The sequence below is a fragment of the Lygodium microphyllum genome, chromosome 15 (assembly GCF_053477565.2).
Source record: "Lygodium microphyllum isolate KBCC chromosome 15, Lygodium_microphyllum_v1.1.10, whole genome shotgun sequence".
Classification (NCBI taxonomy): Eukaryota; Viridiplantae; Streptophyta; class Polypodiopsida; order Schizaeales; family Lygodiaceae; genus Lygodium; species Lygodium microphyllum.
The window spans coordinates 24,082,701-24,097,632 of NC_141149.1; positions in this window are offsets into that span (position 1 = coordinate 24,082,701).

Here is a 14,932-nt window from a genome sequence, read left to right on the forward strand (position 1 = left end):
TGCAATTACAACAATTGCATCGCACTACAACAAATACAATTGATATAAGTGCTCAAATGCCTGGTGCACCATTATTGTCCTTAGATGTTCAATTGCCTCACATTATTCAAGAAGGGAATGAAGCTATCCATAATGCAGGTGTAAGTACTGAGATGATACATGACCAATACAGTATTCAAGCTCCTATATTTCTACCTCAAAATGGTGGATTTTGTTCAATTCTCCATGACATGCCACCTAATTTGGATATTCATCCATCAGTAACAATTTTGCTCTTCCAAAAACCAAATTTGGATGCAATTGGTACCCTTTGCAAGGTTTGTCACCATTGCATGGCTAAGTTGTGGCACGATGAAACAAAAACAATGCGTACAACTTCGATTGGAAAGCATTGCTGTAGAGAAGGGAAAGTAATTTTACCACCTCTACAGCAGCCACCACAACCTCTATGTAATTTGGTCGATGGCACACATCCACAAAGTAGAGAGTTCAAAAAAAATATACGTGCTTATAATAGCGCATTGGCTTTTGTTTCAATGGGTGCAAAAATTGATGAGCTTTTGCCTCAAAATGGAAATGGTTATACTTTTCGAGTTCATGGATCAATATATCACCGGATGGGTTCCCTATTGCCAAGTGAGGATGGACAACAAATACCAAAGTTTGCACAACTTTATATTTATGACACCGATCATGAGTTATTGAATTGCATGGGGGTTTTACCTGGGCTTTTGCTTACTACAAGAGCTTCAACAAATGATGCATGATCACAATGCTTACGCACATGCCTTTATAGCAGTTGGTGCAAGCTTGCAACACAATCCATCAATAGAAATAAGAATTTCCATTTTTCAAAATCGATCCACCTCTAGACGATATTCAGTTCCCACTGCAAGTGAGGTTGCTGCAATCATGCCTGGACAAGGTGATGATGATACACTTGATCATCGTAGCATTCAAGTTCACACACGACAAGGCTATTTGATTTATATTTCTAACTTACACAAGGCATATATGCCACTGTTATATGTTCTTCTTTTTCCAAATGGAGAGGATGGATGGCATATGAAAGTTCCATATGCATTTATGGATGCTCATATTAATGCCAATAATCTTGCAAATAAAGATTGTGTCACTCAAATGCAGTATTACGCTTTTCAACTTCAGATTCGAGATGATACTATGCATGTCTTTTGCGTGGTGGTCGCTTGCTACAACGATGCATTGTCGATGCTTATTGTAGCATTGAACAATGTAGATTGGCTTGCTGTTGTCATAATCAAGCAACATTACGAGTTGAAATGTATAAGGGATTGGCTGATATGGTCAATGGTTCAGATGCAGTTGATACTAATATCGCTGGGATTGGTGTGGGCAGGAGAATAGTACTGCCATCTAGCTTTACAGGTGGACCAAGATTCATGTACCAATTATATCAAGATGCTATGGCAATTGTGCGTGCAAAGGCAAACCCAATTTGTTTATCACCATGACATGCAATCTTAAGTGGTTTGAAATTACAGATGCTTTGTTGCCTGGTCAAACTGCACATGATCGACCATATTTAACTGCTAGAGTTTTTCATTTCAAACATAAGGACATGATGCAGTCGATAGTGAAAAAGGAGTTGTTTGGTAAAGTTGTTGGATATGTGTCCATCATAGAATTCCAAAAGAGAGGCTTGCCTCATTCACATACGCTCTTGATATTAGAACCATGCTTTAAGCCACTAGAAGCATGTCATTCTCTGATTTAATACTTTATGTTTTAATCATATCTCTCATGTATGGATAGATATTCATGATTTTATGTAGAGTTAAAGGTATGTTTGTTTTACTATATGAGAACATAGTGTTTAAATTATTTCTACCATAAAAAGTTATTTGAACTTTCTATCATAACTGTAATGTTTTTTTTCTCATATTATATTTGCATAATATTTTTGGTGCAATATCATCAAAGTTTATTTATTCTTTTTTTAATCATATATTATCAAGAAATGAACTATTTTACTGTCTCCTGTTCTTTTTAAGTATTAAGGTCTTCAAAGAAAAGTAAGTTCAACTTTTTTCCTTTAACAAAAAATGAAATGTTTTAATCTCTCATGCTCTTTTGAAATATTATATTCCTTGAATAAAACCATGTTTGACTTATTTTCTATGAAATTTTGTTTGCATTTATACAAAAGTAAGTTTTGAGAAATTATCATGTATAAAGTTCTTTTATACAATATTTATACAATATGCATTACAAACTCTTTTTCTCTTCTAAATTGGTCTTCTAATTTCAATATTGTAAACTCGTTTTTTTCTTTTTTAAAATTTTGATCAATATTACTAATTTTTATGTTTTCTAAATTTTATTAATAGATGGCCCAAACAGTGTTCGAATATTATCATGCCTCTCCTTATCAAATGAGACTTCAAGAAGCATTGCGAACTATTGCTACGGATGATATTATCCATAGAACTTTGGCTAGGGTAATCGAAAGATTACCCAATGATGGATTTACTAATGGAAACACTCCTTTATATGTAGAAATTTTATATTTTGGATGGATCCAATGCTACTATGTTGGACAAACAGACAAACAGATGTTGAGTACTCCATATCTCGGTCCCACACTAGACACATACCGAATGACTGGAGTAAATGGGAGTTTCAAGATTTATCATGTTTTGTAACTTTGCATTAGTTTCATCCAAATTCCGCCGACTGCTCTACTAATGTTAGAGCCAATCATATCACGTCTCCATGTAATTCTAACTCACCATTTTCATTAATGTTTTGCTTTATAAATTTAATATTGTTATTTCTAATGTCTTTTTTTTTTCGTTTTTAGATGTTGCAGCACAATCTGGGGCGGGGCGTGTCACAGCTTTGCCCACACATGTTCCCCATGCTAGATCCACTGTTGATAATTATTCTAAGAAGAGAAAGCTTTCTTTTCGATAGTTGATTTTCGACAGTACGACTATCTTTTTGAAAAAATTATATACTTTCTTTTCCATTTACCTATTGTTATAGTTGGAATTCTTTCAATGATATTTAAAAATCACTTTTGCTTCAGTTATCTTTTCCAATTATTATGGTTGAGATAATCAATGTTATTGTATTGAATTGTTAGATTTTATAATGAAGTGTAAAGATTGCAAGACTATTTGATTCATTACTAAGTGGAAGAATGTGTGAACAAATTAAAACATTTGTGCTTCACATTTCGGCGTGAAGCGCCGGGAGAAAGCTGGCGCGTAGCGCCCGGGCTGAGGCTAGACACAGAGCGCCTAGTAATTATTGATGAGAGACAAGAAAGATGTGTCTTTTTAAAAATCGTTGATACGAGAGAAGAGAAAGAAATGTGAAAAGTAGTTTGGATAGAGAGGTACATTTTTCAAATTAATGTAGGAGAGAGGTACATTTTTCAAATTAATGTAGGAGACGCTCAAAAGTAGTATTGCAGTATTATAGGAGAGAGTGTTAGAAAATTTGAAGCCAAAGAAGGGGGCACTTTTCTAGCCAAAGAAGGGGGCCCTAGTGCCCCCTTCTTTGGCTTAAAATTTTCTAGCACTCTCTCCTATAGTACTACCTTAGACCCTCTCCTACATTAATAGCCTTGGATCTTTACACACTTACACGCACACAGTGTGTGTGTGTGTGTGTGTGTGTGTGTGGCTTAAAACAATTATAGCAACTCTCTCCTATAATAATACAATACTACCTTTGGGCTTCTCTTACATTAATAACTTTGGACCTTTATCAAAATATACATACACATTCTCTCTCTCTCTCTCTCTCTCTCTCTCTCTCTCTCTCTCTCTCTCTCTCTCTCTCTCTCTCTCTCTCTCTCTCTCTCTCTCTCTCTCCAACTTAGATTAAATTCCTCTATTTAAAAGTTTTTAGCCCAAGTACAATTAGACTAAAAAGGCACATTTTGGTTATAATTTCAATAGCATAAAACTTTTTAAAATCTTTGATAAGGTCTTTATTTTGCCAAATGTACAATGCAAAAGACAATAGCCATTGTGCATTATGTTGATTATTAGTTTTCTATATTAGGAGAAAAAAAATTTCCAAAAGAGAGGATTGGTTTTTGTTCATAAGGTCCAAACTTTTCAATATAGTTCATTCAAAAAGTCTCAATTTACTATGCCGCACATTAAAACATATCATAAATATACACATAATTTGATCTTCCTAGCTACTAATTATTTTTTATCTCTTCTCTCTCATCAAACTTTATTTTTCTCTTCTCTCTCATATATATATATATACTCTTCTCTCTCAACTTTATTGGGTCCTAATGTCTCTAGAGAGAGAGAGAGAGAAAGAGTTGCAAGAGATACACATAATGAGAAATGAAGATAAGGACCATACACATACACATAGAGAGAGAGAGAGACTCGCATATATACATGCACTACTTAATTTATTGCTTAGGTAATAATTGAAGTACTAATCATTTTTTAGTTAATTGCCAAATAGAAATATAAAGACAAGGAAGAGAGAGACAAAGACAAATGAGAGAGAGAGAGAGAGATTATGTGACTTGCTTTGACTTTTTTTTGGGTTGAGAAGGGGGTTGCTAGCAACTTATCAAGAAGAGGATTGCTTGCAACCCCTTTTTGAGATGAATTTTTTTTTCACAAGTCTCCTCCATCATTTCTTTGAGGGGCCTTGTGAAATTTTTTTCCGCTGAACAAGGGGTTGCCAGCAACCCTTTCTCATCGAAATTTTTTTTCACAAGTCCTCTCTATTTTTTTTTTCACTAAACATGGAGCTATCAACAACCTTCCTAGCCAAAAAAAAATTCATAAGTCCCCTTAGAGAGATGGAGGCAACTTCTGAATTTTTTTCACCGAGAAGGGGTTGCCGGCAACCCCTGTTTGGTGACAAAAAATTTCATGTCCCCTTAGAGAGATGATGTAGAGGAGTTGTGATTCAAAGCTCTCTCTCTCTCTCTCTCTCTCTCTCTCTCTCTCTCTCTCTCTCTCTCTTAGAGAAAGGATTGCTAGCAACCCCTGCTCAGTAAAAAATTTTCATGTCCCCTTAGAGAGATGATGATAAAGTCACATAAGCTCTCTCTATGTCTCTTTGTCTCTGTCTCTCTCTCTCTTTCTCAATGAGGAAACTATTACAACATTCAAGTGCATAAAGATTTGTTCTTCTAGTTCACATAGGAGATAAAGAGAATTTCAAACCAAATGATGATATTAAATCTCATAAGTCATGCAAGTTAGTAGCATGGAGACTTCTCTACAAGCGTAACTCTGTATCCTTCTATAGAAGTATATTTACAATGGTATCTTGTCAATGTGTTCTCTATATGTAATACAACTATGAATGGTAGGTTCATGTATAGGCAATTGGAGAAGGGGATGTTGCAAACTTTGCCAAGGAAATATAGGGATTAGGTGCACTTAAAGAAGGAGTAGCTCATATATAAGGATCACTAGATTGAGCAGCAGCGGAACAAGGAGGTGTACCGGAGATGTCATATCTTCCTCGACTATGTAAAGGTGAATTTTCCTCCAACAAGAATGCATTATACAGAAAATACTCGGAAAAAAAGGTGCAATAGACATAAGAATCGAGATTCTTGGTAAGTAATTCCACATGTATTCTTTAGAATATGTCACACTTTTATGTCTTCTTCAAAAGAGAATATGGCTGATCATAGGAAAGTGATACCTGCGGTGCATTTGTTCTCATAACTCATTCTTCGGTAAGGAGTTAGGATGAAGCCACAATTTCTAAAATGTTTTGACGATATTGATTGGCCACACTTTAGTCCTACAATGATACTATTTGTGGATGATAGCATAAAGAAGATGCAACGTAAACCACCTAACTCCTTTACATATCCATTTACATTTCAAGATATTCCATGGATACCATCCTCTTCAAATAGATGCTTCCCTATTTGACTGAGGAAAATCCCATGAATACCATCCTCTTGAAATACATACTTCCACGTTTGAGTGAGCTAGTAAGTTTTCACAGGGGAGTCTAGGAGTTTGTTAGAGAACACCCATTTCACCCTCCTGCAATGGAGCTCGATTGATAGTAATAAATATGTTCATTTGCTTTGCATATAGTAGTTCACTAACTTGCAAATGCATTTGTGGATTTAGAAAAAAAAGTTGTAGTTTTTATAGTAAGTTCATGCAGTATAATGTGAAATATATCAATATATTAAAATATTTGATTATTGAAATTTGGAGTTTAAAATGAAGAATTTTTTAAAGGAATAATAGCTGCAAGTAATGAAGTAATACATAGCTATATTTTATGAAGATTTTGAAGCAATAGTTTGCAAGGGTCTATTGTAAACAAATGCATAACTTTAATATACATGTAAGCCTAATCAAATGAGAAAGAGAGAGAGCAATGTGTAAGTATAAGTGGGTATGTGTATAGTTTGCTCGTGTGTGCATAACTAAAGTGCTAACATATTACGATGTAGTTATAAAATATGTGCAAAGAATAGAGGGGGGATGTGAGTGTATAAGTAGTGTGATATCTCATATACATGTGTAATTGAACTATTAACATTGTGATAATATTATCAAATATAAGCACATAAGATTAATCTAGTGATGTAAATAAGTTGAGAGAGAACTACTAATTCATTGTTAGAGAGAGAGAGAGAGAGAGGTTGTTATTTAAAAAGGAGAAGAGGGAAATGGATGTTGTGGATCCCCAACATATGAGAGAGAGAGAGAGAGAGAGAGAGAGAAGAGATGTTTTTTAGGGGAGTGGCATGTCGAGGGTTGGTCCCTAACATATGAGAGAGAGAGCACGCGAGCGAGTGAGAGAAAGAGAGAGGAATGTGTAAGTGTATCTGGTTTTGCTTATGTGTACACAATAGAAGTACTAATACATCATGATGTAATTATAACATATATACAAATAATTGGGAGAGGGGAGATGTGAATGTATATAGAGTTGATATCGCATGTGTATGTGTAATTCAACCACTAACATTGTGATACTATTATAAAAAATAATCACACAAGCTTAATGTAGTGATGTAATGCAATGAAGGAGACTACTAATGTGTTATTAGAGAGAGAGAGAGAGAGTTGGAGGTAAAAAAAGAGAAAGAGAGAGATAGAGATAGAGATAGAGAGGGTGTTATTGAGGGGAAGGAGGAGAGGGAGATGCATGTTGTGGGTCTCCAAGATATGAGAGAGAGAGAGAGAGAGAGAGAGAGAGAGAGAGAAGAATGAATTATGGTTTCGATGAGGAGGAGAGTAAGAATGATGATTGCAACATTGTCCCTAGTAAGTCCAACATCAAGATTGAAGAGATTAATGTCATGCAAACTAATTTTGATGGATGATTACATACTTGCAACTTCTTTTCTTGATGTTTCGCAAAAGTGATGTGACTAATGCCTCGGCCACCTATGCGTAGTACTAATGGCTAATTCAATTAGGGGCTTCATTTCATGTTATCCCTCATCGAGGGTGGTTCCACTTCTATCACATCATGATATGATTTTTCAGATTAGATAATTACTTTGAATAGGATATTATCAGTTTTAGGTAGCACCTTTACTTTGCATGATGTACTCATATTCTGGCTTTGACTAAAAGCCTACTCTCTATTGAATAGTTAGATGATGCAGGTTACTTTGTATCCTTTGGGGATTCCTCATGGAAGATTACCCATGGGAATCTTATCCTAACATGAGATGCCAAATCTGGCACTCTTTATCCCTTACTTATATCTGGGTCTATTGACCATGATTTAGTAGTGGATGTAGTATCACTTATATTGTTATGTCATTGTCGCCTTTGGCACTTGTCATGAAAGGGAATGAAAATGCTTATCCTTTGCAGTATCTTCTATCCCTTGACTATAAATACTTTGATTCTTGTGATCATTCTCTTTATGGCATGGTGACATGTAGTTTGCATGAGAAGTTTAGCATTACATGCATGGATGAGCCTCTAGCTCTTCTTCATTCTAATGTTTGTGGACCTATGCCCTACAAGTCATTAGGTGGTACAAAGTATTTTGTTACTTTTATTAATGATTACTCATATAAGGTCTAAGAATACCCCATAAAGTAGAAATCAAAAGTATTTGCTACATTTTAGCGTTGGTGGCTTGCTTTTGTCAAGAACTAATCTGAATATAGGCTGAAATGCCTATGATTTAATCATGGGAAAGAGTATATCTAATGCCTTTGAGTAGTTTTGTGATGAAAAGGACATTAATCGTCAATTGACTACCCAGTATACCCCTCCCCCAGAATGGTATGGATGAGCACATGAATAAGACAATTCAAGAGAGTGTTTTTAGCATGCTTAGTCATGTAGGCTTGTCACAACACCTTTGGGTTGAGGTAGTTAGCCTATTTTGAGGTGGTTTACTAGAAATAGGCATCAGTCTGATCGGTTAGCACCCTCCATGGATTACATTATGGTAAAAAATGTTAATGAACCTCTTACCTATGGGTGAGGCCATGCACAGAGGTGATAGTCACTCTTGGGAGAGGGCCATGTAGTCAAAATATGACTAGTTGTCATGGAATCTTCAAGCTGTAGGTATTTGAATCTGGATTGAAACAAATAATGAAGAAGCTTCTCCAATGGTTGGCTTTGATACTAGTTGAAGGGAGAAGACTAACTAAAGCATGAGCAAGAGAAAACAAGAGAGATGCAAGTTATGGAGGATGGAGCAAGAGAGAGAGTGTGTGTGAGACAAGATGATAGAACTCCATCAGTCACAATGTATGACTAGTCTTCCTTTATTCAATAGTCACTAAAAGAATAAAGAATAAAGTGACGACAATGAGGTACGAGAGGTAAGGTTGTAAGTATAAAGGGTAAGTTTCTTTTAATTAAAGCTTTAAATTTTTTCTTTGTAATCCCCCTCCCCAAGCCCCCATTCACATGCAAGGAGATGCTTGAGATATCACAACCGCTTATTCTTAGAGAAATTGAGATGTCCTCATATTGAAAGAAACTAGGGATATTGTTATCTAGAATAAGTTGTATTGTAGGACTTGTACATTAGGACCCACCATGCTTTCGAAGCACTACTCAAGATAAATTAATGAAATCAAGGACAATTTTATTACAACATATTATAGTTTAATTGTTATTGCAATAGTAGGGGATCATTATGAGTATAGAGGTTATTACATCTCATGAAAAGCTTTCTAAGACTTATAATCATCTTCAAAGATTACAATGAGCTCTAGGTATTTGTCACTATATCTGATTCTTAGAATACACCAAATGCTAAACTTGTATAGATTCACTTCATTGCCGATTCCTTCTCTTCTTGATCAAAGTTAGGGTTGTCTACTTGGATATGCCCTATCTCATTGCAATAAAAGCATCAAATTGGGGTATCTCTTTTGGATATGCCCTATCTCATCTCACTCGTGGCACCTATTTTCTTAGTCTTTTGAGTCATCATAGTCTTTGTTGGTACTCTTTAAGTGGTAGCTATCTTCAAGAAGTTGATCTTCATTAGGCCCAATCAAAGCTTTGGCTCGTATGAGAGCATCTTGCAAGTCACTTGGCCCTGGGAACTCTAGAGGAGTGTTCAATGGTTGATTCAATGCATGGCAAAATTTGGCCACTTGTTGCATAGTATTCATTGGTGGCGCATATTTTTGAAGTGTCATGAAGCAAGAATAATAGACCTCCAAGATTCGTCCTAACTGGCACAAGGAAAGAATTTGTTCATCTTGATAGGACGATAGGAAGGTGTTAAGTATCTAGTATCTTACCGCCTTCTTAATATCTTTCCATCTTACAATGATTTTGGTGGTAGTGTTGTCTTGACACCATTGCTTCCACCACAAGCATGTCTCACCTACCAATTGTAGTTTTGCAATCATAGTCTTGTTATTTGCACATATTCCTCACTCATCAAAATAATCATCAAGGATTTTGATCTAGACTTCAACATCAATCTCAACATCGGTTGCTTTCCCCGTGAATTCAAGTGTTTTAATTTGCTTCAAGAGGGATGTCTTTTCTTGAAACTCAATATCCATGTTTACAAAACATGCATGGTAATTGAAATCATATCATTTAGTTTATTTCTTTTTTGATAGCTTCAACTTCACTCGTGAACTTACAAGTCAAATGTTAATGGAACACATGCATAGATTATTGCTAATTGATTCATATTATTTTGCTCTAATACCACGTGTGGCTTGTTGGACTAAAGAGCCCTCAATGGTATGAATTTTGGTGGTCCATCAAGAGATATTGTTAAGCAACACCATCCAAGACACCTTGGAATATCACGGAGTTTGTTACCTAGACTTGCTTGAATCCACCTTGGGAGGGAAGGTTCAAGCTATTCCCACAAGGATCGACCTAAATCTAGTTTTTAAAAGAGTTAAGGTCACCTAACAATATTCTAGTGATGAATTTTGTGGTCCATCAAGAGATACTATTAAGCAACACCATCCAGGACACCTTGGAATATCATGAAGTTTGTTACCTAGACTTGCTTGAATCCACCTTGCGGGGGAAGGTCCGAACTATTCCCACAAGGATCGACCTGAATCTACTTTTTAAAAGAGTTAAGGTCACCTAACAATATTCTAGTGTTGTTCTGTGAGCATCATGCTTTACATAAAAACACTTGAAAATTTGAAGTGGACCCATGTTGCACTCGGCTCAAATAGGGAGTGAGAAACAAGGAGGAGCACAACATGTCAACCCCTCTACCCAATAAGGTACAGTCTCACTCTGGTTCCTAAAATGACATGAGTCTTGATTTCTTAATTGGATCAAAATGTGATTTTCTAACTAACACAACTTTGGAGAAAGTTCTCAACTAACTGAGACCACTCATTCCTAGGACGACACACCTGGCGGGGGTTTGTGCCCTTCAACCTTCCTCAGTCGTGTGTTTTAGTTATTTAATGCAAAAACAACTTCCTTAATTAACCATTAAACACTAGTTCCTTCACATAATTTATTCTCATAGACACATGGACAATATCAAATAGTCTTTTGAAAGCAATTACTAAATAATATATTTATTTTGCACCTTCTCCAAGGTGCAATGCTACATTGGCATTCTATCTCCAAAGCACCTGAATACTTGTGTCCAACTCTCATGGCACATGACCCACTAATCCACCCTTAGCTAGTATTAAGGCTTTCCATGAAGACCATCCTTGGCTCATAGGGGTTAGGCTAATCCTAAGGGATTTACAACCATAGCTTCTCTAATACCCTTGTCACTTCCTAGCCTAGCGTTCTCCCTATGTAGAGACCCCTTGTATCCCAAGCCAATCCTAGCATTCATTATAGACAAACTAGCCCCTTGGTGAAAGGCTATCATGACTAGCCTTGGAGGAGGCATAGTGCATAACTAGAATCCCACCCATGAGGACACAATATTTCTTTTCCAAAATACAAAAATAAGACAACCAACCTATCTTCAACTAGGAAACCATCTCTTTTCCAAAGCAACAACATAATTTCCTAATGTCATTTCAATAGAGCCAAAAACAACTCCTTGTTTATGGTTCCTCAAAGAAAAATACAACTCGTAACACATTTCCTCTAAGAATTACAATAGTTTAAGAACTCAACATTTAACCTTTCGACACATAGAGGTTGTTCATCCATAAGTTTTCATATATGTTTAGATCTAGGTAGCCTCTATATGCATTTTCCATTCTAGGGCATTCGAAGTTCCTTCCAACCTTTGAATTTTTTAGTCCTCTACTAGTTGTATCATGTAATATAGAACTAGGTTGTTATTCAAGTAAATCATACTATTAATCACACTAGTCTAACCTTTGCTTTTATCAATAGTAGCTTATTTCAACTATTAGATCGCTTGTCTTTGTAAGCATTTGCTTTCATAAAAGGAAGTCTAACTTTATGAGAGGCACTTGAGAGGCTTGCATCGCAATTGGAAAGTTGTTGGATGCTCCCAACTTCAAGCCCTCTTCTTGAGTGCAATCTCCCTACCTCACTTTGTCTCCTTTTCAATCCCTCAAAGCATCTTCTAGTGCGTACTATCTTGGTTTAGGGAAATAGTGATTCTTAAGGAGTAGAGGAATGATGGATTTGGGAAAGAGAAAGGGGCAAGAAGGGAAGATCAATGAAGAGAAAATGGGATGATCCGGATGTTGTCCCTCTTTTGATTTAATCTCTCTCTCTTTCTCAACCTTCTCTACCCTTCCTTTCATGACACTTTCTCTCTCTCCCCTCTCTATATCCTTATATTCACCCTTCTCTCTCTCCCTCTCCCTCTCTCTCTCTCTCTCTCTCTCTCTCTCTCTCTCTCTCTCTCTCTCTCTCTCTCTCTCTCTCTCTCTCTCTCTCATATACCAGCAACATCCCAGCCTTTGAAATACAATGCCTTAGTCTTAAAGCCTTAAGGCTTTTTGATAGCCTTAGGGGAGGGGGTACCCTCCTCTCTCCTCTTTCTTGTTAATGTCAAGCTTGCTGAGTGTTTGTGACCACATGGTGGGTGAGGAGAGTCAATGGACCTACATGTTAGGCAATGACTACGATGGTGGTAGATGGAGATGGATGGTGGTGTAGCGATGGACTGGATGTGGTGGCAGTGAGATGGCAGTAATGGGACACGATAGGTAAGCTGGTAAGTATGAAGGATAGGTTTTTATAAATTAAAGCTTTAATTTTTTTCTTTGTAATCCTTCCCCCACACCCTAAGCCCCATTCACATGTGGGAAGGGGCCCGAGATATGACATAAACTCAAAAACCTATATTCCGAGGACTATTATCTTCAAATTGCTAGTTGAGTCCAAAGAAAGACCACAAAGCATATGGAACATTTGCATGTGGGAAGTTACACACACACACACACACATGGAGTTCCATTGAAAGGCAAAAGGTGCATAAGCATCTATCAAATAAAGGTTGGTCAAGTGGCATATGCGAGGAGTTAATATCTATTGAGCATGAGAAAGTTTTGATGAGCCTCGCATGTGTTGGGGGCAAGGAGGGTGGTTGTGTGTGGTGGCCTACAACAGATTGTGGCAACACATATAGATAATATAAACTATATATAATAATACATCAATAAAATAATAATACCTAGTATACTACAAAAATAAATAAAGTAAATTACTAATGTATTACAATGTCATATAATATGTATTTATTAATATAATATGTATATGATATATTATACTATTAATATAATAAAAGATCATTAATATAGAAATGATCACTTTATAATATATATAATAATATATTATATATAAATATATAATATATAATAATTATTATTATTATATAAAAGTTTATCAATATATGATAAGGCTAACATAATAATGTATTGATTATTTAGTTAATATGAATAGATATTGTATAATACAATTTATTAATAGCATAATGTTGAGAAATAAAATATATGTTGAGTCTATATATTATGTATGCATAGGTAAAAGAGAGATTGTCACTACAAGATACAGGCCTCATACCGACGTTCAAAGCAACGAAAATGTTCATAAAAAAATTTGCCCTTGTTGTCGCAAAAAATGTCGATATTAGCGACGCCATAGAACAGTCGCTATCATCTATGACACTGATAGCGACGCAAATAGCAATGATTTGCGACACTAACTGTGACGCTAATAGCAACACGTACAGTAAATTTGCAACGCTAATATCGACGATTACAGGGGGAAAATTTGTGGCAAGGCAGCTTGCATTATATAGTTTATTTGGGCCATACAAAAGAGTTACTATAAAGTGTACAATGCTCATCAAAATGAAGGCAAAGTGTACTTGAATCCATAAGACTGAGAATAAATACAAGATTGCATAATGAAAGTGACGGTACAATCATGGCAAGATACAAAGGATGATAATAACACAGTGCATAGAAAATGTCTACATAAATCACATGACGAAAAAATAAGAGGATGTGCACTCCACAGATCCAAGTTCGAGCTATAGATCCTCGCCATCCGAAAGCTCATCCGCCGTAAAGGAGCATCAAACGGACTCTGCAAAAAAGAAACAATACACATCAGTCCACTAGACAATAATGCTTTTTAATTAAAATTAGTAACTATGGACAAGAAAGATGAGTGACTTACTAGGCCATTGCATCCATACAATCGATCGATCAATGCAGTGAGACCATGTCTCTCTGCATATCGAGTCTCTAGGCCGGTGGGATCATGGTTTGTAATGGAGTGCTGCAAAGAAAACAAAATACAACTATTAGAAACACGATTGTCAGTACAAGGAATATTGCAAAAAAATAAGTAAGTAAAGTAAAATAAAAATTTACAAAGTCCTCCAGATAAGTCTTGTGGTCGCCACTCCCAAGATGATGGACCACTCCTGCCTCTAGTCATACCCTCGCTGTCTTGCGTTGCTGTCTCCAACGTCCTAGAGAATCTATAGTCTTCTCCCTGAGTCGATGCCAGTCATCTGCGTCTAGCCACTCGGGCTTTGAGATTCCACTCTTAAGTGCCTTGCGTGTGTCCGATCGTATGTGTGACATGTACATACACATGCACTCCATCATCCAGCCTATGGAAAACCTATCTGTTGCGGCAACAGGTACCGAAAACTCCTCATGCAAGGATGCTACTATGTAGTCCTTGCTCCCCTCCGATATGTTCTTTCAATGATCCAAGATGTTGTACCGAAAAACTTGTTGGCATAACTCTCTCATACGAGCCATCACCCTCCTCCCCTCATCATTCATGATGATGGCTCCTGTCCTATCATCTACAAGGTATCCATACCCCTATGGGGTATGCCTAAGATGTGTCCTCTCCCACCTGCGACCACGCTCCTGGGCATATCCAAGAGACCCCTACACATCTGGTGTACCTACAGGGGTAGTATCTCTCAGAATAGCACCCATAGGGATGCCACTTGTGGACGACTGAGCAAAAGCTGGAGTGACTGGAGTAGACATCCCCACAGGTGTGACAAATCCCAT